Here is a 27762-nt window from a genome sequence, read left to right on the forward strand (position 1 = left end):
GACTGTTCCGCCACCGATTTTGGGGGGTCGAATGTGCTGGCATTCGGCCTCCCAGAGATTCGTGGCAAAATTCTCTGACATCCTACTGACCTCCTACTTCTTGTATTGCTTTGTGTAGAAACTTACCTTAAATTGTAGTTATTTGAATTGTTCTTATTTAGGGATGTCATGAGAGTCTGTCTGGGGCTCAGTGATTTTTTGCTGGCTTGGTCCCCCGGATGCCAGTCTATGGATCCCTATACTTGCCTGACTCGGCATTAGGGATGGCAGAGAATTTCTCCCCGAACATGTTTCGGAGAGAAATTCTCCGCACCCCCCCACCCCCCGCACCCCCCACGGAACGGGACTTACCTTTCCCAAATGTCCCTCCCGGCGGCGGGTCCGGCTGGCAGTTTGTCGGGTCTTCGTCCGGGGCGGGAGCGGCAGCCGGTCTTTTGACCGGCTGCCGCCACCGCCATTCCAATAAAATAATAAAAAAATGCCCCCGTCATAGGTTACGTGACGATTAACGTAGCCTATCACGGCTAGATTTGCAAAGTCAAGTTAAAAAAAAAAAAAAAAGCACGTACGGATAATGGCGGCCCCCATAGGGAGCCGCCATTCACATTCCTTATTTGGTCACTGTAGTCTACGTAAAGATTACGCAGACTACGGCGAAAATAAGGGCAACGCTATTTGCGTATGCGCTTTTTTTTTTTTTTTAAGTCACCCGTGATAGGCTACGTGACGATTTACGTAGCCTATCACGGCTGACTTTTCAGATCTAGCCATGATAGGCTACATTAATCGTCACGTAGCCTATCACGGGGGTGTTTTTTTTTTAACTTCTAATTTCGCGGCCGGGCGAGGCGAGGCGCCTCCTCCCTGGCCTGAATTTCGGCTGGGCGAGGCGGGAAGCCTCCGCCCCGGCCTGAATTTCGCGGGGAGAGCAGCAAAGTGCCTCCCCCCCACCGCAAAAAGCTGCGAGACCAGGTAAGTGACTTTCGTGCACCCCTACTCGGCATGCACCAAGTCAGGTGAGCGTGGGGATCCCTGCTTGTCTGTGAGCCACCATTTTGTGTAAAAATGGCAGCTTCAGTATTTATGTAAGTCAGCATTTGTGTAAAATGGACACTGTAAATAGCCCCATTTATGGAAAATTACAGGCATAAATGGTCAAATTGGACCATTTTGTGTAAACAGGGCTATTTATGGCTGTCATTTTATGCAGTTTTGTGTAAATAGTAATTTTGCATAAATAGAGCTATTTACAGCTACCATTTTATGCAAATGGCAACTTATATAAATACTGGAGTTGCTATTTTTATACAAAATGGAGGCTCATGGGATGTGGAGTCGTTGCACGCTGCTTGCTGAACAGGGATGGCCTGCCAGTGGGGGCTTGGTGCATGGCGCACAAGGCGGGCTCCAGTGAGTTCACCCATCTGTATTCCTACTGCTTCCATACTTCTTTTTCCCTCCTTATTAAATAAATTGTGAGCAAATATTTTTGACTTTCACACATTTTTTTTCAGTTCTCAAAGTTTCATAGTAGTGTTTTTGGTGGATAGATAATTAAAAAAACCCCAACTATTCACAACTGGACGATTTATATTTATAATGGTCTAGGTAAAACTAGTAAGTTTTCCAAAGATCACAATCCTATGCAAGCCCCATTGAACACACTAGGATTTATTTCTGTGAAGGGAAGCAGCAGAGCTTCTATATGCAATTCCCTGAATTAGAAAAAAGGAATCCATCTACTCAAGATCCAAGCATGCGTTATGTCAACTATTAATCAAGAAGCTTGAATACTACAGCAGCAATGTAAGAGTTACACTATTCTGTCACATGTTCTTTGAGGTGAAGTAATGCCTTTCAATGGGCTAAAGCATACTGAGTTATCACCCAGAAAGCCTTATATGAACAAATGTCACTCCATTACATATGAATAACTGTATGAGTGTACAGATCAGCAATCTGTGTGCAGTATGTATGCATAGACTGTGCACATGTTGAACATTATGTGAACAGAATGCAGGTCAACAATCTGTGTACATATACATATGTTGAATGCAATGTGTGGACCCTCCTTATGACTTTGTCAATATAAGCATGTTTATTTTGCTGCCTGAACTGGAGTCCCTGAAAATCCTCAGAATGTGGTGGTCATTTTCTTATAGGAATGTCCCATCACTGGGAAATCCATTTCTTTTTTGACTCAACGGACTTCTGCAGCATGCACAGCTTGATCTCTGTTTGTGAGCCAAGCTGCAGGCTTTTCCTTGAACTCCAGGAACTTTGCTTGTGCATTTTTCCCTGTAGGTTCCACAACTTGCACAATTTCTGAGCAATTATGCATATTTCTGAACAATTTGAACAAATTATGGCCGAATGTGTGAAAATTATGGCCAAATTTGTACAAATTGTGGAATCTATGGGGGAAAATGTGCAAAATGACAGGAAAATCTGCAAACTGCACCAACTTGCTGCAGATCGAGTTGGGCACCACTGCAGGAACCAAATTGAACTCCACCCCTAAATGGATTTCAATTCTCTGACATCCCTATTCTCTTATCATAATGCAGGCAACCATGGGCTATATTGCAAGCAGAATAAAAACTTAGATTATTACTAGCCTGGACAATATAATGCAAACAGAATGTCCTCTCTACTGCAGATGCTTTCAGGATTAAGACAGGATATGCCAGAACTTCAGAGAAAGAGAGAGAGAGGGAGAGAGGGAGGGAGGGAGGGAGAGAGAGAGAGAGAGAGAGAGAGAGAGGAAGAAACATTTATTGTGGGAATCACTTATGCATATTTTAAAGAAAGTCAGTGTCTTGGAAATTAACTTGGGTGCAATCTTACGGCCTCTAGACAGTGGCTAGATGGCCATAGGATTGGTCGGTTTCTGGGAACTGACCTCGGAGCACGCGCTCCAAGATCGGTCCCTGAAGAACCACCTGCCCGCCCCTCCCCCACCCCCTTGGTAGGCGGCATGAATTTTCCCTGGTCTCTGGTCTTGGAAGAGCAGCACCGAGTGGGGCATTCCCGGGGTGGGGAGTGTGGAAGTGCTGGCACAACACTTCCTATGCATCATCCAGCCTCCCCATCCTGTGCTTCTTCATCCCATGGCTAGACAGCTGAAATCAGCAGTCTAGCCATGAATGCAGGGCGGCTGGAGCATGAAGGAGAGGATCCCCTCCACACTCCTCCCACTGTGCATTGGATAGGTTCAGAGGCGGCCGCCTATCCTGATAGGATTCTGTCACAGATAGGAATCTGTGAAATTCCTGTCACAGATAGGAATCTGTGAAATTCTGTCCAGGAATTTCACAGATTCTTTCACATCCCCTGCTAAGGTGGCCACTTACACACTACCAAAAAAGAGAAATGCTTCATCAGAAAAAGAGGACAAAATAGGGCACAAATTTGCATACATTTTGCATACACTGAATTATAGATATAAATGAACGTTTAGTCATATTTACTATAATTTTAAATACAAATACAGTACCTGACCATAGTTTGGAAGACAGTGACCAGGCGCCTTGTGTGTCTGCTCAATCTGCTGTCCAGATGCTAACTCTTAATGGGCAATGTCAGGACTCCTGCTCTCCATTCTTATGGCTCTTTATCTTTAAATTGAACTTGGAATAGGCAACCCTTCAAACAGAGGATACCTTCAAACAGAGGACTGTCCTCTGACAAACTTTTAAACACAGGACTGTCCTCTATTTGAAAATAGGGGACACATGGCCACAGTATCATCTTCTCCCCTGCACCTGACTGTGCCAAACAAAAAGCCTCTCTGGAGTCAAGGACGCTTCCTGAACAATGTGCTGTTGGGTGTGGGTATTGCAGGGAGAGGGGGAAACATCCCCAACTCTGGCTTCAATTGTCACTTAACCACAATGAAGAGACAGAGAGAGAGAGAGAGAGAGAGAGAGAGTCAAGATGGTAGGGTTAGAAGGTCACAACTTTATTCAGGAGCCTGTCTGCAAGGCACTCAGGGCAATGTGGTAAGTTCAGAGAGGATGCTTTTAGGGATGCTAAAAACAACAAAAAGGCTTTCTTCAGCTACGTGCAAGGCAGAGGAGAGAAATGGTTGTTCAGCTATTAAATAAGGATGACAAAACGATAACAGATGACAAAGAAACGGCAGAGGTGCTCAGTTCCTACTTTGGCTCAGTCTTCTCCCAAAAGAGGGTCTATGAGCAAAGGTGAAGTACAGGCAGAAGGGGCAGGATTGCAGCTTGAGATTGATAGGCATATGGTCAAGGAGCACCTAATGACTTTGAATGAGTTCAAATCTCCAGGGTCAGATGAACTGCATCCTAGAGTAATAAAGGAACTGGCAGAAGAACTCTCAGAACTGCTGTCTATTCTTTTTGAGAAATCATGGAAGACAGGTGAAGTGCCAGATGTCTGGAGGAGGGCTAATGTTGTCCCTATCTTCAAAAAGGGCAAAAAGGAGGAACCTGGGAACTACAGACCAGTCAGTCTGACATCAATCCCTGGGAAAATTCTGGAGCAGATGATAAAGCAATCTGTCTGGAAGCACCTTGAAAACAATGCAGTGATTACTCAAAGCCAGCATGGATTTGTCAAAAACAAGTCCTGCCAGACAAATCTGATCTCATTTTTTGATCAAGTAACCTCCCTTGTGGACCGTGGGAATGCTGTAGACATCATATACCTTGACTTCAGCAAAGCTTTCGACAAAGTGCCCCATGATATCCTGATGAGCTAACTAGCTCAAAGTGGGCTAGATGAAACAAGGATCCTGTGGATCCACAGTTGGCTACAGAATTGGACTCAAAGAGTGCTTATCAATGGGACCTTCTCAAACTGGGGAGTAGGGATGGGGGAGAATTTCTCCCCGAAACTTCGGGGGGCCGAGTGTCAACGTATTTGGCCCCCCGAAGTAGTTTCGGGGAGAAATTCTCCACCCCCCCCGGGATGGGACTTACTTTTCCCGAATGTCGCTCCAGGCGGCGGGTCCCGGCGGCGGTTCAGCAGGTCTTCGACAGGGGCAGAGGCGGCAGCTGGTCTTTTGACTGGCTGCTGCCGCTGCCATTCCAATAAAAGAAAAAAAAACGCCCCCGTGATAGGCTACGTGACGATTAACGTAGCCTATCACGGCTAGATTTGCAAAGTCAGCCGTGATAGGCTATCTAAATCATCACGTAGCCTATCACGGGTGACTTAAAAAAAAAAAAAAAGCGCATACGCAAATAGCGTTATTTAATAACGTAGCCTATCATGGCTAGTTTTGCAAAGTCAGCCGTGATAGGCTACGTAAATCGTCACATAGCCTATCACGGGTGACTTAAAAAAAAAAAAAGCGCATACGGCTAATGGCGGCCCCCATAGGGAGCCGCCATTCGCGTTCCTTATTTGGTCGCTGTAGTCTACGTAAAGATTACGTAGACTACGGCGAAAATAAGGGCAACGCTATTTGCATTGCCCTTAATTTCGCCGTAGTCTACGTAAAGATTTACGTAGACTACAGCGACCAAATAAGGAACGCGAATGGCGGCTCCCTATGGGGGCCGCCATTTGCGTACACGCTTTTTTTTTTTTAAGTCACCCGTGATAGGCTATGTGACGATTTACGTAGCCTATCACGGCTGACTTTGCAAAACTAGCCATGATAGGCTACGTTAATCGTCACGTAGCCTATCACGGGGGCGTTTTTTTTTTTTTTTTCGCGGCCGGGCGAGGCGAGGCGCCTCCTCCCCGGCCTGAATTTCGGCCGGGCGAGGCAGGAAGCCTCCCCCCCAGCCTGAATTTCGGCCGGGTGAGGAGGGAAGCCTCCCCCCCGGCCTGAACTTCAGGGGGAGCAGCGAAGCACCTCCCCCCCACCGCGAATCAAGCTGCGAGACCAGGTAAGTGGCTTTCGTGCACCCCTACTGGGGAGAGGTAACGAGTGGGGTGCCACAGGGCTCAGTCCTGGGCCCAGTGCTCTTCAACATTTTTATTAATGACTTGGAGGAGGAGGTGCAGGGAATGCTGATCAAATTTGCAGATGACACAAAATTGGGCGGGATAGCTAATACTTTGGAAGACAGAAACAAAATTCAAAGTGATCTTGATAGACTGGAGCGCTGGGCAGAAAACAACAGAATGACATTGAACAGGGATAAATGCCAAGTTCTGCACCTAGGAAAAAGAAACCAAATGCACAGTTACAAGATGGGGGATACATGGCTAGGGATGGGGGAGAATTTCTCCCCGAAACTTCGGGGGGCCGAGCGCAAACGCATTCGGTCCTCCGAAGGTTTTTTGGGGAGAAATTCACTGCCCCCCACCCCCCCCCCCGGGATGGGACTTACCTTTCACAAATGTCCCTCCCGGCGGCGGGTCCCGCCGGGGGTTCGGCAGGTCTTTGTCAGGGGCGGGGGCGGCAGCCGGTCTTTCGACTGGCTGCCGCCGCCGCCATTACAAGCAAAGTAAAAAAAAAAACAAGAACGCCCCTGTGATACGCTATGTAACAATTAACATAGCCTATCACGGCTAGATTTGCAAAGTCAGCCGTGATAGGCTACGTTAATCGTCACGTATCCTATCATGGGTGACTTAAAAAAAAAAAAAAAAGCGCGTATGGCTAATGGCGGCCCCCATAGGGAGCCGCCATTCGCGTTCCTTATTTGGTCCCTGTAGTCTACGTAAAGATTTACGTAGACTACGGCAAAAATAAGGGCAATGCTATTTGCGTTGCCCTTATTTTCACCGTAGTCTACGTAAACATTTACGTAGACTACAGGGACCAAATAAGGAACGCGAATGGCAGCTCCCTATGGGGGCCGCCATTTGCGTACGCGCTTTTTTTTTTCAAAGTCACCCGTGATAGGCTACGTGATGATTAACGTAGCCTATCACGGCTGACTTTGCAGATCTAGCCGTGATAGGCTACGTTAATCATTACGTAGCCTATCACAGGGGCGTTTTTTTTTTCTTTTGAAGTTCGCGGCCGGGGAGATGGGGCGCTTCTCCCCGGCCTGAATTTTGGCCGGGTGAGGCGGGAAGCCTCCCCCCTGGCCTGAATTTTGGCCGGCCGAGGAGGGAAGCCTCCCCCCCCGGCCTGAACTTCGGGGGGAGCAGCGAAGCGCCTCCCCCCCACCGCGAAGCAAGCTGCGAGACCAGGTAAGTGACTTTCGTGCACCCCTATCATGGCTCAACAACACTACAAGCGAGAAGGATCTTGGAATTGTTGTCGATCACCAGCTGAATATGAGCGAACAATGTGATGTGTCTGCAAAAAAGGCAAATGCTCTTTTGGGCTGCATTCATAGAAGCATCGCTTCCAAATCCCGGCAAGTACTAGTTCCCCTCTACTCAGCACTGGTTAGGCCTCATCTGGAGTACTGTGTCCAGTTCTGGGCACCACACTTTCAGAAGGATGCAGACAAACTGGAGAGGGTCCAGAGAAGGGCAACAAAGATGATCAGGGGACTGGAAACAAAGCCCTATGAAGAGAGACTGAAAGAACTGGGCATGTTTAGCCTTGAGAAGAGAAGACTGAGGGGAGATGTGATAGCGCTCTTCAAGTACTTGAAAGGTTGTCACAGAGAGGAAGGCCAGGATCTCTTCTTGATCATCCCAGAGTGCAGGACACGGAATAATGGGCTCAAGTCACAGGAAGCCAGATTCCGGCTGAACATCAGGAAAAACGTCCTGACTGTTAGAGCAATGTGACAATGGAACCAATGACCTAGGGAGGTGGTGGGCTCTCCCATACTGGAGGCATTCAAGATGAGGCTGGACAGCCATCTGTCAGGGATGCTCTGACTTGGATTCTTGTGTTGAGCAGGGGGTTGGACTCAATGACCTTGTAGGCCCCTTCCAACCCTACTATTCTATGATTCTATGATTTTATACCCATAAGATCCCAGCTTAGGCTATCCAAGTGAGGTCTGGCAAAGACAAGCATACCACCCTTTATATCAATGGCCTTCTGATTCTATGCCAGGTGCCATCCATTTTCCCTCAGGTTCAGGGAGGTATGAAGAGGGATCATACGTGAATGTTGTTCAGGCTAGGGTAGATTCCTTGCTAATGCATATCAGACAAAAAAACTCATAAATTCTCATTCTCAAAGACCTACAGTGCTTGCCAGTTAGTATTTTAGCTCAATTTAAATTGCTGGTTTTAAACTTCAATGGTCTGGGCCTTGGGAGCTCCTCTTCCCTTATTTATTTATTTATTTATATGATATTTTTGTGCCAGCCTATAATGAAGTAATCGGGCAGCTCACATAATAAAACAGGTTTACAAAGGTTAAAAGCAACTGATACAATAAAATGTAAAAGACCATGGAAAATAAAATCACGATAATAAAAATAGAGATTTGAAAATGTGTGTGACCTCAAGCCTGAGGTCATCCAGCCATTAAGTCATGAAATTGTCTTCCTTAGAGAAATTTTCTTCCTTTGCACAAAAGCTTTAATAGCCTGGAACAGCACCTATGGATGTATTAAAAGTGCTCAGCTGGCCTTGTTCCCTTATGATTCTGTCACCTACAGATCTATCTTCCTGATGTTGTTCTATTAGACTCATGGATTTTAATTATTTTTAATTAATGTTAATTGCATTTTAATTTAATTACTCTATCAGTCAGTCAATTGATTCAGTAAATAGTGCTGCACACAGATCTTGAGTGGCACAGAAATACAGTAAATGAATGAATGAATGAATGAAACAATCAAGTGTGATCACCCATTTAAATGCTGGTTTTGGAGAATCCAGGAAGGCTATACTTTGTGTTATTACTGTATGTATTTTGACATTCATCATGAAAAAGAGCTCTACTCTAAAAGCTTGTCTATTCTTACCTGAAAAAATTGGTGAAAAGAAATATGGTATCTAGTTTCTGTCTAGCATTCTCTGGAACCATCATCTTGACAGAACCTAAAGGAGTAGCTATGTGTGAAGTTGAGTATTTGATTAAAATATTCCACACCTACATCCATTTAATGCAGAAATAGATCAGTGGGAAAATCTGTCTTCTCACCTTTAAACCTAAATAATCAATGCTCCCAAACTGCTGGGGACATCGATCAGCAACTTGCATTGTCACGAAATGTATCACTAACATTGCAAAGACTCTAAGGAGATATGTATGTTGTTGTTGTTCAGTCGTTCAGTTGTGTCCGACTCTTCGTGACCCCATGGACCATAGCACGCCAGGCCTTCCTGTCCTGCGCACTCTCCCGGAGCGTGCTCAAGTCCATATTTATTGCATGGGTGATGCTATCTAGCCATCTCATCCTCTGCCGTCCCCTTCTCCTTTTGCCTTCAGTCTTTCCCAGCATCAGGGTCTTTTCCAGAGAGTTTTCTCTTCGCATTAGGTGGCCAAAATATTGGAGCTTCAGCTTCAGTATCTGTCCTTCCAATGAGCACTCAGGGTTGATTTCCTTTAGGATTGACTGATTGGACCTCCTTGCAGTCCAGGGCACTCGTAAGAGTCTTCTCCAGCACCACAGTTCGAAAGCATCAATTCTTCGGCGCTCAGCCTTCCTTATAGTCCAGCTCTCACAGCCATACATTACTACTGGGAAAACCATAGCTTTGATTAGACGAACCTTTGTTGGCAAGGTGATGTCTCTGCTTCTTACTATGCTGTCTAGGTTTGCCATAGCTTTCCTCCCAAGGAGCAAGCGTCTTTTAATTTCATGGCTACAGTCACCGTCTGCGGTGATCTTGGAGCCCAAGAAAGTAAAATCTGTCACTGCTTCCATTTCTTCCCCTTCTATATGCCAGGAAGTGATAGGGCCAGATGCCATGATCTTCATTTTTTTAATGTTGAGTTTCAAACCAGCTTTTGCACTCTCCTCTTTCACCCTCAACAAGAGGCTCTTGAGATCCTCTTCGCTTTCTGCCATTAGGGTGGTATCATCTGCATATCGGAGGTTGTTGATAATTCTCCCAGCAATCTTAATTCTGACCGCTGATTCATCCAACCCGGCATTTCTCATGATGTACTCTGCATATAAGTTAAATAAGCAGAGTGACAATATGCAGCCTTGTCGTACTCCTTTCCCAATTTTGAACCACTCGGTTGTTCCATGTCTGGTTCTTACTGTTGCTTCTTGACCCTCGTACAGGTTTCTCAGGAGACAGGTAAGGTGGGCTGGTACTCCCATCACTTTAAGAATTTGCCACAGTTTGTTGTGATCCACACAATCAAAGGCTTTAGCGTAGTCAATGAAGCAGAAATAGACGTTTTTCTGGAATTCTCTTGGTTTCTCCATGATGCAGCGAATGTTGGTGATTTGATCTCTTGTTCCTCTGCCTCTTCGAAACCCAGCTTGTACTTCCGGTAGTTCTCGGTTCGCATACTGCTGAAGCCTAGCTTGTAGGATTTTGAGCATCACCTTGCTGGCATGTGAAATGAGTGCAATTGTGCGGTAGTTTGAACACTCTTTGGCATTGCCCTTCTTTGGAATTGGAATGTAAACTGACCTTTTCCAGTCTTGCGGCCATTGCTGAGTGTTCCAAATGTGTTGGCATATTGAGTGCAGCACTTTAACAGCATCATCTTTTAGGATTTTAAATAGCTCAGCTGGAAGACTGTCATCTCCGCGAGCTTTGTTGTTACTAATGCTTCCTAAGGCCCACTTGACTTCACTCTCGAGGATGTCTGGCTCAAGTTCAGTGACCGCACTATCATGGCTATCAAGGACATTACTATCATGGCTATCAAGGACATTAAGATCTTTCCTGTAGAGTTCTTCTCTGTATTCTTTCCACCTCTTCTTAATCTCATCTGCTTCTGTTAGGTCCCTGCCTTCTTTGTCCTTTATCATGCCCGTCTTTGCACAAAACGTTCCCTTGAGATCTCTGATTTTCTTGAAGAGATCTCTAGTCTTTCCCATTCTGTTGGTTTCCTCGATTTCCTTGCATTGTTCATTTAAGAAGGCCTTCTTGTCTCTCCTTGCTATTCTCTGGAACTCTGCATTCAGTTGGATATATCTTCCCCTTTCTCCCTTGCTTTTTGCTTCCCTTCTTTCCTCAGCTCCTTGTAAAGCCTCATCAGACAGCCACTTTGCTTTCTGGCATTTCTTTTTCTCTGGGATGGATTTCGTTGCTGCCTCCTGAACAATGTTACGGACCTCCATCCATAGTTCCTCAGGCACTCTGTCTATCAGGTCTAATCCCTGAAATCTATTCCTCACCTCCACTGTATATTCATAAGGGATATGATTTAGGTCATACCTGAATGGTTTAGTGGTTTTCCCTACGTTCTTCAATTTAAGCCGAAATTTTGCAAGAAGAAGGTCATGATCTGAGCCACAGTCAGCTCCAGGTCTTGTTTTTACTGACTGCATACAGCTTCTCCATCTTTGGCTGCAAAGGACATAATCAATCTGATTTCGATATTGACCATCTGGTGATGTCCATGTGTAGAGTCGTCTCTTGTGCTGTTGGAAAAGAGTGTTTGCTATGATCAGCGTGTTCTCTTGGCAAAACTCTATTAGCCTTTGTCCTGCTTCATTTTGTACACCAAGGCCATGCCTGCCTGTTATCCCGGTGATTTCTTGACTTCCTACTTTAGCATTCCAGTCCCCTATGATGAAGAGGACCTCTTTTTTTGGTGTTAGTTCTAGAAGGTGTTGTAGGTCTTCATAGAACCGATCAACCTCAGCTTCTTCGGCCTCAGTGGTTGGGGCATAGACTTGAATTACTGTGATGTTGAATGGTTTGCCTTGGATTCGTACTGAGATCATTCTATCATTTTTGAGATTGTACCCCAGTACTGCTTTTCCCACCCTTTTGTTGACTATGAGTGCTACTCCATTTCTTCTAAGGGATTCTTGACCACAATAGTAGATATGATGGTCACCTGAATTAAATTCGCCCATGCCTGTCCATTTTAGTTCGCTGATTCCCAAGATGTCGATGTTCAGTCTTGCCATCTCATGTTTGACCACCTCCAGCTTACCTTGATTCATTGATCTGACATTCCAGGTTCCTAAACAATATTGTTCTTTACAGCATCGGATTTTCTTTTCACCACTGGACACATCCACAGCTGAGTGTCCTTTCGGCTTTGGCCCAGCCGCTTCACTCTTTCTGGTACTACTTGGAAATACCCTCTGCTCTTCCCCAGTAGTATATTGGACACCTTCCAACCTGAAGGGCTCATCTTCCAGCATCATATCTTTTAGCCTTGTGATACGTTCCATGGGGTTTTCTTGGCAAGAATACTGGAGTGGGTTGCCATTTCCTTTTCCAGTGGACCACATTTTGTCAGAACTCTCTGCCATGACTTGTCCATCTTGGGTGGCCCTGCATGGCATAGCTTATGGCTTCACTGAGTTACACAAGCCCCTTCGCCACAACAAGGCAGTGATCCTTGAAGGGGAAGGAGATATGTATATGTGTGTATATATATATATGCTCTTTAGGCTTGTCTGCAAGACAATGCATCATTGATAATCATGCCAATTACTTGGCTTCCAACAGCACTCCTATAGAAGTTGCATTCTAATTAAATTTAAAGGCAGACAAGTGTTTTATAATTAGGATGAATTATAAAAAATGTAATTGTTTTTGTAACTATTTATGGTGGTAATGTCTCGCAGTATTAAAAAAAAACCCAGTTGACTTTGTAAATTCTTTCCTCATCCTACTTTATTTAAGCTTCTCAGCTAAGTTACATGGCCATGGAAACAAGACAACATAAATATCAGCCAAGACACAGATCTTTCTGTCTCTCTCTGTCTCTCTGTGTGTGAGCGCATCTGTGCATGTATGCATGTGTTTCTGTCCCTGTGAGAGAATATGGTGGGGGGAAAAAAAAAGACTTCATGATGATTCTGCTTTGGGTTTATCATAATATACATACTATATCATTCAGGGTCTTCTGACAACAGGCGAAGTTGAACATTTCATGGTAAACCTGAAGGGAAGGGATAGGAAGCAGTGATCATCCCTCCATAATGTGAGACCTGGCAAACCTAAGGAAGTTCACCTGTGTATTGACTGTATTCTGCCTTGCCAGATGCTTGACCAACACAATTGCTTCTCTGTTTTTTCCATTTCAGTAGGTAGGAAAACTAGAAGGCTTATTGGGCTGATATTGGGCTGCCATGCATGGCTGGTGGGTCACAGGCTGTGTAGGCTTGTGGTAGAAGCTTAATTTGTATATGGAAAGTACTAGGGTTCAAGTTTCCAGAGCCAAACACCATAGCACCGAAGTCCAGTAGCCCAGCTCCAAATGATGTGTGTGTGTGTGTGTGTGTGTGTGTGAACAGTATTATGAAGGGCACAGTAAAGCCTGCTCAAATATGTCCTCCCTTGCCCAGGAAAGGATTTGCAGTTAATTCATGCTAGAAGAGTCTCAGTTTATGTGACTTTATGGCACACAAAGGGAAAGACATGCCTCATATTCTTACTAGCAGGATCTGCTACAGCAGGCAGAGGAAACAATAAGCGCTGCTGCTGGTTTTGCTACCATTCTATTTCATAACATGAGAAATATAGCCTAACTGTCATAGTCCTGGTAAATTCCCTCCTAAATCCTTGAAGAAAATAAGTGGGAGTATACAAGGTGCAAGCAATGGCTGGAAGATATTCTTCAGCAGGTAACACCAAAACATATTGGCGAAGGGACAAGCGTCAGCACAAGAAACAGATTCTGGGGCTGAACCTACCACTGCCTGAAACTTGTGCCAATGGGGTTGAAAAGAATGGGTAAATGGGTTCCTGTTAGCTGCTGCACCCTAATTGTGAAATTCCTTCTCAGTCCCTTCTGTGCTGTCTTTTAAGTAGGCATCTAAGACATTTCTGTTCCACCAAGCTTAACGTATTGTAATCTTGCTTGTGGTAGACTTATTTTTAAGTTGTTTTCTCACGGATAATTTTTAATCCACTCTGGTTTCTAATTGCAAGATTATAAATACTGGAATATTGAATTTTTCAGCCTTTTTAGGGCTTAAAGGCAGCATAAAAATGTGTTTTAAAATGAATGAATAAATATAAATATAAATATAAATATAAATATAAATATAAATATAAATACATATTGTTTTTTATATTGTAACTCCACTGGAATCTGATGAGGTATCATGAATTTAAGGATATCTAAAAGCATAACTGAGTGGTGTGATTTTTTTGTGCAGTAGTTATATATGTTGGGACTGGGAAAAACAACAACAACCATACCCAACTATAGTAAGTCCACAAATACACAAGCTATAAAATATATAATCTTTCCTCTTTCCATCTGTTCCTCTGTTGCTGTGCATGGCATAGAACTGCTCAAGCAGACAAATAACAGTTGTCCTGTTCAGTGGAAGATTTATCTAACTCATCACTAAACTTTATTCAACCAAAGGGAGAAGTAATTTATACTATATCGAAGACTGTAACATACTTCTAACAAAGGTTGCCTCAACATTATGGTCTTTTAGCACTTACGGGGCGCTGCTGTTCCATAATGAGCTGGAAGTGGAATTATTATAGCTGTGGTTCCACAAAGCACTTGATACAATGCTATATCCCTCTTCAGGTCCTCAATGCCCATTCCCATGGGAAAGACAAAAGAGAGAGAGAGAGAGTGGGCGCGGGGGGGGGGGAGAACGTCTGCTGTTGATAAAATGGTGAAGGGATAACTTGAAAAGTAATTCAATTTTTTAATGTATGTAATTCTGCTCTTGAGCACTAATAAAAAATATCTTTAAAAATGCAAGAGCATTAGGGGTGTGTGTGTATTCCATTGGCTGTCCTTCCTGAATGGTGCCTCACTTTTGCCAAACCCCTTGAATTACAGCTGAAAGTCCTGACTTCGTTCCCATCTGGGTGTGTTTCCTTTCAACTTCAATGTGGTGGTGTACAGAGGCCAACTGCCAAAACAGTTATCCTTGTTCCAATATTTCTGGCCCTGACTGTATCTGAAGAAGTAGAGATGGGTGATAAATTCATTTCACTTCAGTTTTGATCAGAACTTACTAAAATTCACCAAGTTCTCTATATTTATGACAAAACGAAATTGAGATTTTTTTTTAATCAAATGTGGGAGAAATCAAACCTGATAGCTTTGTCCACCCAGGCCCAAGGCTTTCAGTGCTTAGCTTTTAAAAACCTAGGTTTAAAAGTCTGTGTATTCAACAGTGTTGGTGGTGCTTAATTAGAGTTGCCACCTCTTTTTTGCTGGCTCCCCATCTTTAACAGCTATATGGCAGGCAGGTACATCACGGTCTCCTCCCTGCTGGGAGTAGCTGTATCCATTGAATTTGGGTGATGCGGATGGGTAAGAATTTACCAAATTTTTCAGAATTCATATTTGAGAGAGAAAGAATTTGGGATTTAAAAACAAATCAACACCAAGCGAATCTGACAGATTCACACATCCCTAATCTGAATTATCCTGAGATACCCTCCCAGGGACCATAGAACTGTAGCCTAAAGTTATTTTCTGTTCACTAACAGAAATGAATGATTCATAGCACATTGCTTAATGAAGTGAGGGGGCAATTTAGAGAGGATGGCTAGGTATGTCTGAGAAATCCACAACGGATTCAAATAAGTTTGGATGTCTATGAATCTGATTCTGCAGTGGCATGACTTTTTCTGAGTCATGCAGATTCTGTGGACTGGCTTTTTACTTTTGGGGAGGATTTGTGTACTTGTGCAAGAGCACATTAGCACTAATATGCATTAGTGCAACAGAGTATAAGCGCAAGCGCATCTTTGCTAACAAATGACATTCTTATACAAAAAAATCCAATTCTGTCAATGACGATGGGACAAAATATGCCTGTCAATCCACAAACCACAGACTCACAGAGGGAATGGATTTAACAAAATCCATACATGCCTAGGTATGGCTCCCTAAATTTTGCACTAGTCTAATAACTCTGTTGTATGTGCAGGAACACTGATGTACAAGCCGGGCTGCCCACATTGCACATATGGAGGAATCTTGATCTTGAAGATAATGGGGGCAGCTCACTGGGACACTGTGAAGCTTTGGATCACAACCACTTTCTAAAGAAAGTTGTCCTTTGTCAATATGCAAAAGTATAATATGGACGTCAGTATTTTACAAAAGCTGTCAGAAATCTAATAAAAAACCCAAGGCAATCATTCACTGCAGATATCTGATAAGTCAGCTTACAAATATGATCCTTTCATAAAATCAGTGTTCATTTTGGAGTGCTTCATTGTTGCTTCTGTTAAGAACAATGTATAAGTACTCTGCAGAGGGAACATAATGTTTTTAATAACATTAAATAGAGAAGATGGCATATTCAGAAAAGTCACATACTAAAAAAAAAAATGTAACTACTTGGTACCAGGAGCAAAGTAGTACCATATTAGAATCTGTCATCACCGTCTGCGTTGTTAATTTGGAGCGAAGTAGCATTCAGATTCCATATTAATCATTTGGTATTTCAGATTTTGTTTTTGCATTACCAACTATATTTTGGCAGCATGACTATGATGTACAATAAGTTTTCATCCAGAAAAAATACATTTTGTTGTTTTGTACAACTTTATTTTATTTTCCATACAAAAACTTGATTCTAAGCATTATGCCGATTGAAAGAGATGCATAAAGTGAGACTGATCAAAGCAGCCCTGTCATTCTTGAACAAGCTGCTGGATGAGAAGTATAAACTAGAATGGACTGGAACTAGATTTGTCATTTCACAAATGAAAGACCTCCTTCCATTCACAGAATGAAATGAGATCTGTTGGAGGCTTCCTGTTGGAGGAATGGGGGGAGCAATTTTCATCGATCTGCCTTCCGTTTGCAGCTGACCAGATCCACCTCCCAGCCCCCCAGAGTGGTTTTTCAGGGGCAACAGGGTGATGAAGAGAGAAGGAGGGGTTTGTGAAAATCACTTCTCCCCTTCCATCTGCCAGAATATCCCAAGGGTCTGGATGTAATCCAATGATTTTTTTTTTTTTTTGAGAGAGATAGATTAAAAATTCTCCTATATGCAAAAATGTTACCGTGACTTCAGGAAATATTGGGCAGTATCCTACCATGCCAATCAGCTAATGCAAATGACGTTGCACTAGCATAAGGGACCTCTAGTACAATGCCAACTGTGTTAGCTGGCACAGCAGGATTCCCAAGAATCTGATCTTTATAATTTGTTGATGATGGATTTCCAAGAACTTGGGACACTGCCTTGTATCTGTAACAAGTTTACTCTAGTGTAATTTGACTTGAGGTACTTAGAATGATGATACCAGATTGGGGCAGGTTCTTGTAAGGGGTGGTGCTGTAGCTGAGAGAGGGTGGGTTATGCCAGTCCTGCGAAGCAGTCCAGTGTTGTTATAACCATATTGCTGGGACGCAGTCTGAGAGGAAGTAGTGTATGACAACCTTGCAGTGTAAGCCAGTCTCCCAGGATGTTGGAGGGTTTTTTTTTGTTTTTTGTTTTTTAGGGAAATGCATGGGGGGGGGCATGAATTTGATTGTAGTAGCAGCTCTAGAGGAGGGGAGAAGGTGATTAATTTCCAGTGGAGGCTGGTGGCTCCATTTTTTTTGCGGGGGGGAATCCATTCTGGGTTTTAAACAGAAACAGACAGAACTCTAAAGAAGCCATCCAAGGTGCTGAACCTTATCACCAAAATAGGTTAAGTACCTTGAATAGCTCCTTTACAGTTCTGGCTGGTACTGACTAAAACCCAGAATGGATTCACTGCTCCACTGAAATTGAAGCCACCAGCCTCCACTGTTAATTGCTTAAATCCAGCCAGGAACACAGGCTTTTTTACTTTAAGGGCTGATTTTAGTTCACAATCTAGATAGCTGCTTTAAGATCACCCACTGCTTCCCATACCAAGCCAGTGTGGTTTTTTTTATGTTTGTTTCAAGATCAGATCAGAGAGCAGACACTGATATGACATCACAAAACATTTTTGAGACTGATTAGCATGAGGCCCTGTTGCTAGAAACATAAGCCCTGAGTTCCATTAGATACACAGACATAATTGTAAGATAGGGTACCTCAAGGCTCTTTAACATCATGAAGCCACTGGGAAAACTCATCGAGAGGTTGGGTTGCAGTGCTGTCAATAAGCAAATCACATAGAAATCCATCTCTCATGTCTACCTACTAATCATCGATATAAAATAAATACAAATAAATCAATGTCATACCAGGAAGAAACTTCAACCATCCAACTGAAAAAAAATATATTTTCAGACTAGCAATTCTACCCTCACAATCATGGGTAAAGAAATGGCAGTATTTATTTGAAGTGAATGCTGTCCATTTTGCACGAAAGCAATTGCCTCAGTTGATGCAGTTGACAGAAGTTGCATTTTGACAATAGGATATGTTTGGACCATCTTTCTATTGTGTTCAGGGAATTACAGTTGACCTTTTCCAAATACATTCTAATCTCCCACTTGAATCATATTTTTCTGTGTTTCATTGTGTTTTGGAGCTGAGAAAGACCCACGTTGGGAAATAATTGAAATAATTCTGAAGGACATAGTTCCTCCTTCACAGGACAACACCTGCATCACACTTGTAAATTAGATAATAATATATGGGCTAAAAATATTTGAAGCTGTGTTTTGCTCACAGATAGGGCCTTTTGCTTTTGTTTTACCCATCATGAAACTACTACAAAACTGTAATTCTTGACATCTGCACAGACTTACAGTTAATGTTCTAGATCAGGGCCAATAGTCAGGGTCAGGGATAACAAGAGTTGTAGTTCAACAACATCTAGAGGGCCACAACTTCTCCATCTCTGTTCTAGACCATTGTATATTGGTATAGTTCCATTCATTCACTACACCATTCTACACCAGCTGGAAGATTGTGTCCCCATTTTATAATAGCCCAATTGCATAGGGTTAATGAGTCTTCTGGGGTTTCTTTGCACATAAGTTAATACCCCATTAACCAGGCATTAACCATGATCTCTGAAGATATATGTGCAGGCATTATTAAATATTCATCAACCTTTAAGGTAGGAATGTTGGAGGAATCCCTTTATGGGGGGTGGAGCATGACAAGCTTTCCTTGGTTCAGCCCCCTGGACTTCAGTCCATTTTCTGCTGCAGAGCCCAACTCAGTCTGCAGAAAGTTGGGCCAGTTCATGGATTTTCTGTGTGTGTTTTTTAATTTGTGTAAATTATGGCTGAGTTTCATGCAAATTTGCATGATTTGCACAAACCATGCACGTTTTGGCTGCAATTTGTAATTTATGCAAATCTCTACTTGCATAAATTACGGCTCGACCCACACACATATACACAAAGCAAAATGTTCCTAGAGTTCAGTGAAAAACCCACAGCCTGGCCCACAAATGCAAACTGGTTGGGCATGCTGCAAAACTCCATTGAGCCAAAAAATAACTGGATTTCCCAGTGATGAACATCCCTAATTTAAAGCACTCTGCACTAAATCAGTCACATGGCATGCTGCTGCTTCTCTTCTTGAGTAACTTACAAGAGGCTCAAGGCATGCAATCTGAACAACTTCAGGAGATCACTCCCCTTTCCTTCCTTTTTTAATATCTATCTGTCTGTCTGTCTGTCTGTCTGTCTGTCTGTCTCTGTCTCTGTCTGTATCTATATATCTATATATCTATCAGTGGGCTGGACCTCCTTGAATGCAGGGTAAGAAATGTCAAACAGATTAGCCAACAATCCTATGGAGACTCCAAAGGAGGGTAACAAACTTTACTGGACTCCAACTCCTATTGGCCTCATCCAGCAAAGCCAATGGTCAGAGATGATGGGAGTTGTAGTCTAACAAAATCTGGAGGGCACAGGTTCCCCACACCTACTGTTGAGTAAATATGGAAACAAAAGGCAACAAAGGCACAGTTAAGAACAAGGTAAGAAAATATAAAGGAGAACTGGTGTGCATAAGAGATAATAATAACAGATGCTGATGCTGATGATGGTCATATCAAAGATGCTTATAGGACTGTCCTTTCATTAGCTGGTATTACCTGAGAAAAGCATGTGGGGATTACTTGTTTGAATGCAAAACTAAGTTTAAAAAGAAACAAACCCCTCTTTGTATGGAAAACTATCATGCCAAAATTACATCTAGTATACAGTTTCCATATACAGGGAGATTTCGAGAAAGAGGGGTGAAGCTGGATACAATCCAAGATTCTATTACTAACCTTCAAGAGGCTGTGGATTTAACTAATAGTTCTTTGCAAAAGATGGAATTGAAGGTTAATGTTCTCCAAGACCAGGTGTCTGCACAAGAGACAGCTATGCATGCCTCCCATAATATCCTGTCTGTGAGAATTTCCCAACTGGAGGCATATACTCATAGAGCGAATCTGCATATCCTTGGTATCAAAGATCTGCCTGCTGATACAAGTCTGTCTAAATTCTTGGATAAATTTCTGCATGAGCTACTCACTCTGCCATCTGATTATTTACTTGATATTGAGCATGCATACCGTGTTCCAGGTCCAGCTCGTGGCATCAAAGGGACTGCCTATACTGTTATAGTTCAATTTGCAAGAGTTAATTTAAAAAATCATATTTTGTGCTTGGCAAGAGAAGTGGGAGAACTTTTCGGGGGGCCAACCTGAGACAAAGTTATGTTATTTCCAGATTACACTAAAGAAATCTCTGACAAAAGAAGACAATTCACCAAGGTGAGAAATCTAGGGATGTACGAAAGTGACTTAGCTTTCGTGGCTTATGTTGATGGAGGGGGGGAGGCGTTCCATCCCTTCCCCCAGAATCCTGGCCGGGGGGGAGGCACTTCGTTCCTCCCCCCGGAATCCTCGAATGGCCAGCTGTGCTCCGCGGCAGCTCCGCGGAGCAGCCGACCAGGCCCGGCCCAGCCAGGCCAGAGCCGTCCGCAGCCGGATTTCCGGCCGCAGAGGGCTCTGTGTAGGTTAAAAAACAAAAACAAAAACCGCGTACGCAAATGGCGGCGGCTATGGCCGCCGCCATTTGCGTTCTTTCTTTTTGGCCGTCTTAATCTACGTAAATATTTACGTATACTATGACGGCAAAAATAAAGGGGAACGCAAATAGCGTAGTGGGTGTTATTTGCATCCCTTTTTCATTCACCGTTTTAGCCTATGTAAATATTTAAATGGCGAATCAAAAGGGGACGCAAATAGCGCCCGCTACGCTATTTGCATTCCCCTTTATTTTTGCCATCATAGTCTATGTAAATATTTACGTAGATTAAGATGGTAAAAAGAAGGAACACAAATGGCAGCGGCCGTAGCCACCGCCATTTGCGTACGCGGTTTTTTTAAACGCACCCAACCATGATAGGCTATGTAAAGATTTACGTAGCCTATTACATCTTTTTTTTTCTTTTTTTTAAAACCTAGCCATGATAGGCTATGTAAATCTTTATGTAGCCTATCACGTCTTTTTTTTTTTTTTACACAAGCCTGGAAATGGCAGCAGCGGCAGCCAGTCAGAAGACTGGCCGCCGCTGCCGCTGAAGCCACCGGCGGAACCACCGCCGCCTGGAAGATCCATCCCAGGTGAGTCTCGTCCTGGGGGGATCCACGGAGGGGTGGCAGGCCGTCCCGCCACGGAGTTCGGGGGGCTAAATGCACTGGCATTCGGCCTCACCGAGATCCATGGCAGAATTCTCTGACATCCCTAGAGAAATCAGGCAAGACAAATGAATCTGCAATATCATATCAAATATCCTGCTACATTTTGCATTCTTTTTGAAGGCCAGATGAAAAAGTTTGTAAATCATGAAATGGTGGAGGCTTGGCTAGCTGGTGTTCAAAGTAAAGCACAGGAGACATCTTCCCCAGCCTCATGAGCTGGGAATTTTTCTCTTCTTCTTCTTCTTCTTCTTCTTCTTCTTCTTCTTCTTCTTCTTCTTCTTCTTCTTCTTCTTCAGACTTGCTTGGGTTATAAGGTCCAGGCAGTATGCCAGTCCAGAGGACTGTTTACATATATCCCCTTTTTTCTTTTTTTCTTACTTCCTCTTTTTTTACATTAGACATGATATACTGTATAATAAAATTCCTGTTTGTGTGTGTATAGATATGTATACATTCATATATAGATTTAGAAATGACACTATCTAGAATATAGATAGCATAAAGTTATTATTACTTATCCTTTTTAATTTCATTATTATTATTATTATTATTATTATGAGATTTTGATTAGTAATATTTTTGGTTGGTTAAATTGTTAAGCTTTACTATTATATGTTAACTGAAGGGCAATATATGGTTATTGGAAATGAATTGTAGGCTTCCTCCCTTGCTATAAGACTGATGATATGATATTGAAATGTAAGGTTGAATATCTATGCTGTACTGAATTGTAATATTGCCAATGTTATAGGTATAACTTTTAAGTAGAATTATATTTGAAGTTTGTGTGTAATGGAGTTTAAATTTAATCCTTTAAAGTAACTTTTTATATTTTTTCTTTTTCTTGCGTGCTTTCTTCTTCCTTTTCCTTCTTCTGTTTTTCTTTTCTTTTTCGTTATTGCTGTGTCCTCCTAAGAATACTGTATTGTTGGAAACTGTAGATAATGACTAGGTTGTTGGTACTGTTTATTTCATTTATAAAGATAAAAAATAGAATAAAAAGTATTTTTTTTTTAAAAAAAAAAAGAGGGGTGATGTCTCATGTGCATTCTGAGGTAGTACATGTCTGTGATAGGAATTTACTGCATCCCTCTCTGCTTAGTTGGATCAGTCACTATCACTGTGTGAAAAATACTAATTAAAATTGTTTTCAGCACATCTGTTTGGATGCTGAAGGCGGGGAACAGAGTGGGTTGATGAACTTCTCAGCAAAGTCAGCTTTGCCATCGGCATTGCCACTGGCACAAATAGCTAATCATATATAAAGACAGAAAGACTCTGAACAGGAATAAAAGTGATTTCTGTTCAGAGTCTTTCTGACTTTATAGATGATCAGCTATCAAATTAACTCAGTTAAAATTAAGAATAAAATATCGGCACATGTTTTAAAGTCTTATCTCTATTTAAAGATAATTTATTGCTCTATATTAAGGAAATTAAATAATATAATAAAAATGTCCAGGTCATAAGGAGCTCTGTAAATTTTCAAGCGTTCAACGCTATATGAGTCCTCTTCTAGCTCTAGAAGCAGTATGCCAAATGGAAACAGCACGGATTTAACTTTCCTCTGCAGGATTTTTAAAAAAAGACTCTGCATGAAGCACAACATCTTAACTGTATCATAAGTACTGTTGTTTCACACAGGACCAAAAATAACATGTCATACCCCAGGAAAATACTACTGAAAAGACCTTCCCTGTGCCTGCCTGTACAGCACAAAACAGGGCAATGTTTAAAGGCTTCTCAGCATATATATCATTATCACCCCAGCAGCATGCAACATTTAATGCCAGGAAAAATCACCTGCTCCAGCTGACTTATTGTTCATCAACTTTAGTACTATGAGTTGTAGTGGAACTTTATGGCCCAGTTCATACATTCACCTGTCCTTCAATAATCTTCTGGTGTTGGAGGAACAGGAGCACAACTTTCCCACCCACTATATATTAAAGATGCAGGAGAAGCTCCCTGAACTATGGCCTTTTAAAACCTTTGAGGGCTTCTATTGTTCACCTCAAAGAAGCTCAATGATAGAGGACATGCTTTGCATGAAGAAGCTAGCAGGTTCAGTCTCACACATCTCCAGGTAGGGTTGGGGAAGATTCCTGCCTGAAATTCTGCAGAGCTGCTGCAAGTCAGTATAAACAATACTGAGCTAGATGGACCCATGGCCCAATTCAGTTTAAGGCAGCTTCCAATGAGACCCTAAATTATTCTCCATTTGAATCAGAGAAGAACCCTGGCTACCCAGCCAGCCCTAAAACGTACCATGACAACTTCCCATACCCACATTTCCCACTGTGGGGCCTCTCCTGGGGGACTGAAGCATTTGGAGCCAGAGATCATGGGGTCTTTAATGCCTCCACAATCCCAAGCAGCACACATCACAGCTTCCATTGGCAAGGGAAAGGCCCACTGGGCTCTCTCCTGGCCAGGCAAAGCTATCAAAAACTGCCAGCGATTGCAGAGGTTTACTAGTTTCCGTGGATCCCAGCTGCCTTTAACAGATGAGCAAGTGTGCAAGCTTCCATGACCCCTTCCCTGGCAGTCCGTAAATGCACTGTTTACTGCTTGTGGAGGACTGGAGGTCAAATGCCTGCCCTCTGCAGAGGAGCCCTAAGATCTCCTGCAGATGCTTGCCTGGGAGCAGCCTTTCAAACCTCTGTGTGAAACAGTGAAAACGATCATAGAATCATAGGGTTGGAAGGGGCCTACAGGACCATCGAGTCCAAACCCCTGCTTGATGCAGGAAGCCTGATTCCCAGCTGGTCTTCATCCAAGTACTAATCAGGGCTGACCTTGCTTAGCTTCTGAGATCATAGTCGCTCCTTGCCACAGAAGTCACTTGGGCTCACACATCTCCATTGTTCTGCATAGGGACTATGAAATGCTGTGGCAGGGAAAACCACAGATGAAGAGAAACCCCGTCCATGCCCCCACCCACCCACATACACTCGAGACCCTGTTGCCCCAAGGGAACACCAATTCAACTCTAAGATACCACAGTTATTTAATGTACTTAGTTTAATCTGAGATACCCTGGTCACCCAAGTCATCAACCTTTGGGGGGAAATGGAGAATACTGATAGCAATGACATACAGTTATGTCTTAAATGGAGCTGACTGGAGGACACTCTGTAAATCCAGAAACACTGTACAGCTCATGTTTGGATAACAGGGGTTCCACTGCATATCATTTGGCACAAGCAGTCCTCTTAAAGTGCTCTGCAAAGAGCTGCCATTCTGTAAATGTCTTTAGCTTGAGTGTGCTGAAAAACATGGCTTGTCAAGTTACATTCAGTTAACCAATATTGCTCCAGTGAGCTGGAAACAATGTTCTGTGGTGTTTATACTTGACTTTTTCTTCATGATTGCATCAGTGAACAATGGTTTTAGCAATGTGGATTTTATAACATGAAAAGACCTCCAGTCACAGGGAACAGAAACCACACACTGTACAAGGCATTAAATGCACTGGGGCCAGAATGGAGTCCTGTGTCACTGTCTAGTGCTACAGGGATCATGGGGTTTCCCCAATAATTATCTGCCTAAGAAAGTGACCATGGGTAACTATATCTGGAGTCTATTAAATGCCACAGAAAGCTCATATCCAAGGAAAATGAACTTTAAATAACCGGAAGCAACAAAGATGTTCCTAATAGCGTCCAGCTGAGAAGGTCAGACATTTCGAAGTACCTTTCTGTATCTTGGTACTCTCAGTCACCCATGTGTAACCCTTGAAATGGCATGATTTGTTCTGCAACAATGGTTGTGACTTTGCTGGTACATAATCCTAGTTATCCAATGCTACTTGAAAAGGCTCCCTCACTGCATAATGTGAACATCACAGCCTGTTAGGAGAAGCTGTAGAATCTTTAAATTCATCTTGACATCAGAGCTGTGAATGATAGTTTATCAGTGCTTCTTGTACGCCTTTGCCCTTTACTGCTGGCTATGCAATTCTAAGAGAGATGCTAATCTCATTCCTCAAAAAGGCCATGACACATACTAGTGATTGCTTCACTATGCATCATATTTTAGAGTCTGTGGGCTTGTTCTCACTATCCAACTTTTCCATGAGATTGTGTGCACAGGAGAAAGGTGGAGAAAGGTTATGTGGAAAGGGGTTAGCAGCATGCAGTAATCTGTGCTTGCTGGAAGCTGGCAGCCATTTCTCTGATCACAACTGCATTTTCATGAACAGCTGTGATCATAAAGATGTCTGATGGCCTCCCTTGTATAGCATATACAAAGGCAGATATCAGCCATTCACAGAGCCATTTTGGATAAGAGCAACTAGGCACATATCTGTGGCCACCATTTTTTCTGCAAAATGGTGGCTACAGAGATCGCTGGATGGGCCCAGAATGAGTGCAGGTGGCTCAGCGAGTGAGTGGGTGGGTGGGTGAGGGTCTGGGGGCATGTGAACAAGGGCAGGAGCTTGGCAGGTGCCCAGAGAACCCAGACCGGTGGGGGGGAGGGCGCCCATCCATTCCCTAGCCTGGATCAATGTATAAAGATTTGCTATTAAGTTTGGAATTGACTGCAAACTTTGGAGCATTTACAGTAGAGTTGTACACAGATTTCCCTCCTATGTTTTCAGTTGTTCTGTCACCTAGACCCACCCAGTTTCATAAGCTGCTTGCCTCATTACCACTGCCGCAGCTCTGTCTCTGAGAAAGAGGAGGAGGAGGAGGAGGAGGAGGAGACTATGTGGCTCCATTTTCATACTGGTGATTGGTGATGGTGAGTAAACATCACATGACATCATCATGTAGGCAGGCCACATGAAAACAACCAATCAGAAAAGGCCAACGTAACGTGGTGATGTATGATGTCACACCACACTACATGATTCCAAACTACAGCTCCCAAGATGTACCCTGATATTGCTCATGCACAAAAACTCATACACGGAATCAGATTTTGTGTTAAAGGAGAGCTGTTTTCCCAGCTCACATGAATGAATTTATTACTTTCTGAGTAAATAATGAATACACTTGCAGTAAGTTCACCCATCACTAGTTTTAAATAGTTATTCAATCTTTATCTCACCCTTTATGCATGAATATTAGGGTGTTGTTGTTTTGAAAATTGCAAGCTTGTGTGGAAACAGGATGGAATGAGCTTGACCTAAAAAAAACTGGCACTCTCAGTGAGACCAACAATGACAGACTTCTAACACTCTAAGGGGCATAGAAGCACCACATTTCTGCAGCCTAGCCTGATGCCAAATACTACTAAAGAAAGTCCTCCTAGGACTAACCCCTGTACCATGCCTGTGCATGCTTTTTTTCAGTCACCTGCAAAGGAGTAGGAAATGTTCATAAATTTTAGATGTTTGGGGATGCTTATGTAGTTTACTTTTCATGACCACAACTGGAGAACCTCTAAAGGAAAAGAAGGAAAGCTTTGTAAGTCCCTGCCATAGCATGTTACTGTTTTTAACTCTGACTTACGCCTTCCTTTTCTATGTTTTTTTTTTTTTAATGCATATTAATCTCTTACCTGCCCCACAAGGGTCCTACGAGGATTAAATATTTGCAGAACACTTTGAAGATGAAACAAGCTCTATAAGTGCTAGGTATTATTATAATTCTCTCTCTCCCTGTTATCTACAAGGGGATTTTTGTTTCAGGTTTAGCCTCTTCCTCTCTTTTTTTTCTCCCTTAGTATTTATTTTCAATACCTATATCATTTTCACCCTCTGCTTCATTTGTAGCATTAGGAAAAAAAGATCTTCTCACTAATCTTATTTGACTCAAACTTTTAAACCTCTGTGCTAGGCCTTACTTTATTACTAATGTGGTTCTAGAAAATATAATGGATCCACTTCAGTTTTGTTCCCCCGACTTTCACAAAAGAAATCTGACCAATGCAATCCTATTGTCCTGACATTGAGTGGCCATTATCACTGGCATTGTTTCTGCATCATGTAGGAACAATCCTACACACTCCCACAGCAATGTAGAAAGCAAAATGATACCAGTAGAAACAAGAGAAAACATTGCATCATACACAACAGACATTCCTACCGCATCCATGGAAAATCTGCCACCGCCTAGTGGACACACACATTGCCATACAAAAAAGGCACCAATCAAAGCATGCAGTGCTAGAATCATCCCGTATGGTCACCCTGCCCCAGGGGTGAGCAACCTGTGGTTCTCCAAATGTTTTGGCCGGCAACTCCCATCAGCCCAAGCTAGCATAGGCAATGGTGAGGAATGATAGGAGTTG

This window comes from Heloderma suspectum, chromosome 4, assembly GCF_057233095.1.
Source record: "Heloderma suspectum isolate Gila_16-S chromosome 4, 16-S_ref, whole genome shotgun sequence".
Taxonomy (NCBI): domain Eukaryota; kingdom Metazoa; phylum Chordata; class Lepidosauria; order Squamata; family Helodermatidae; genus Heloderma; species Heloderma suspectum.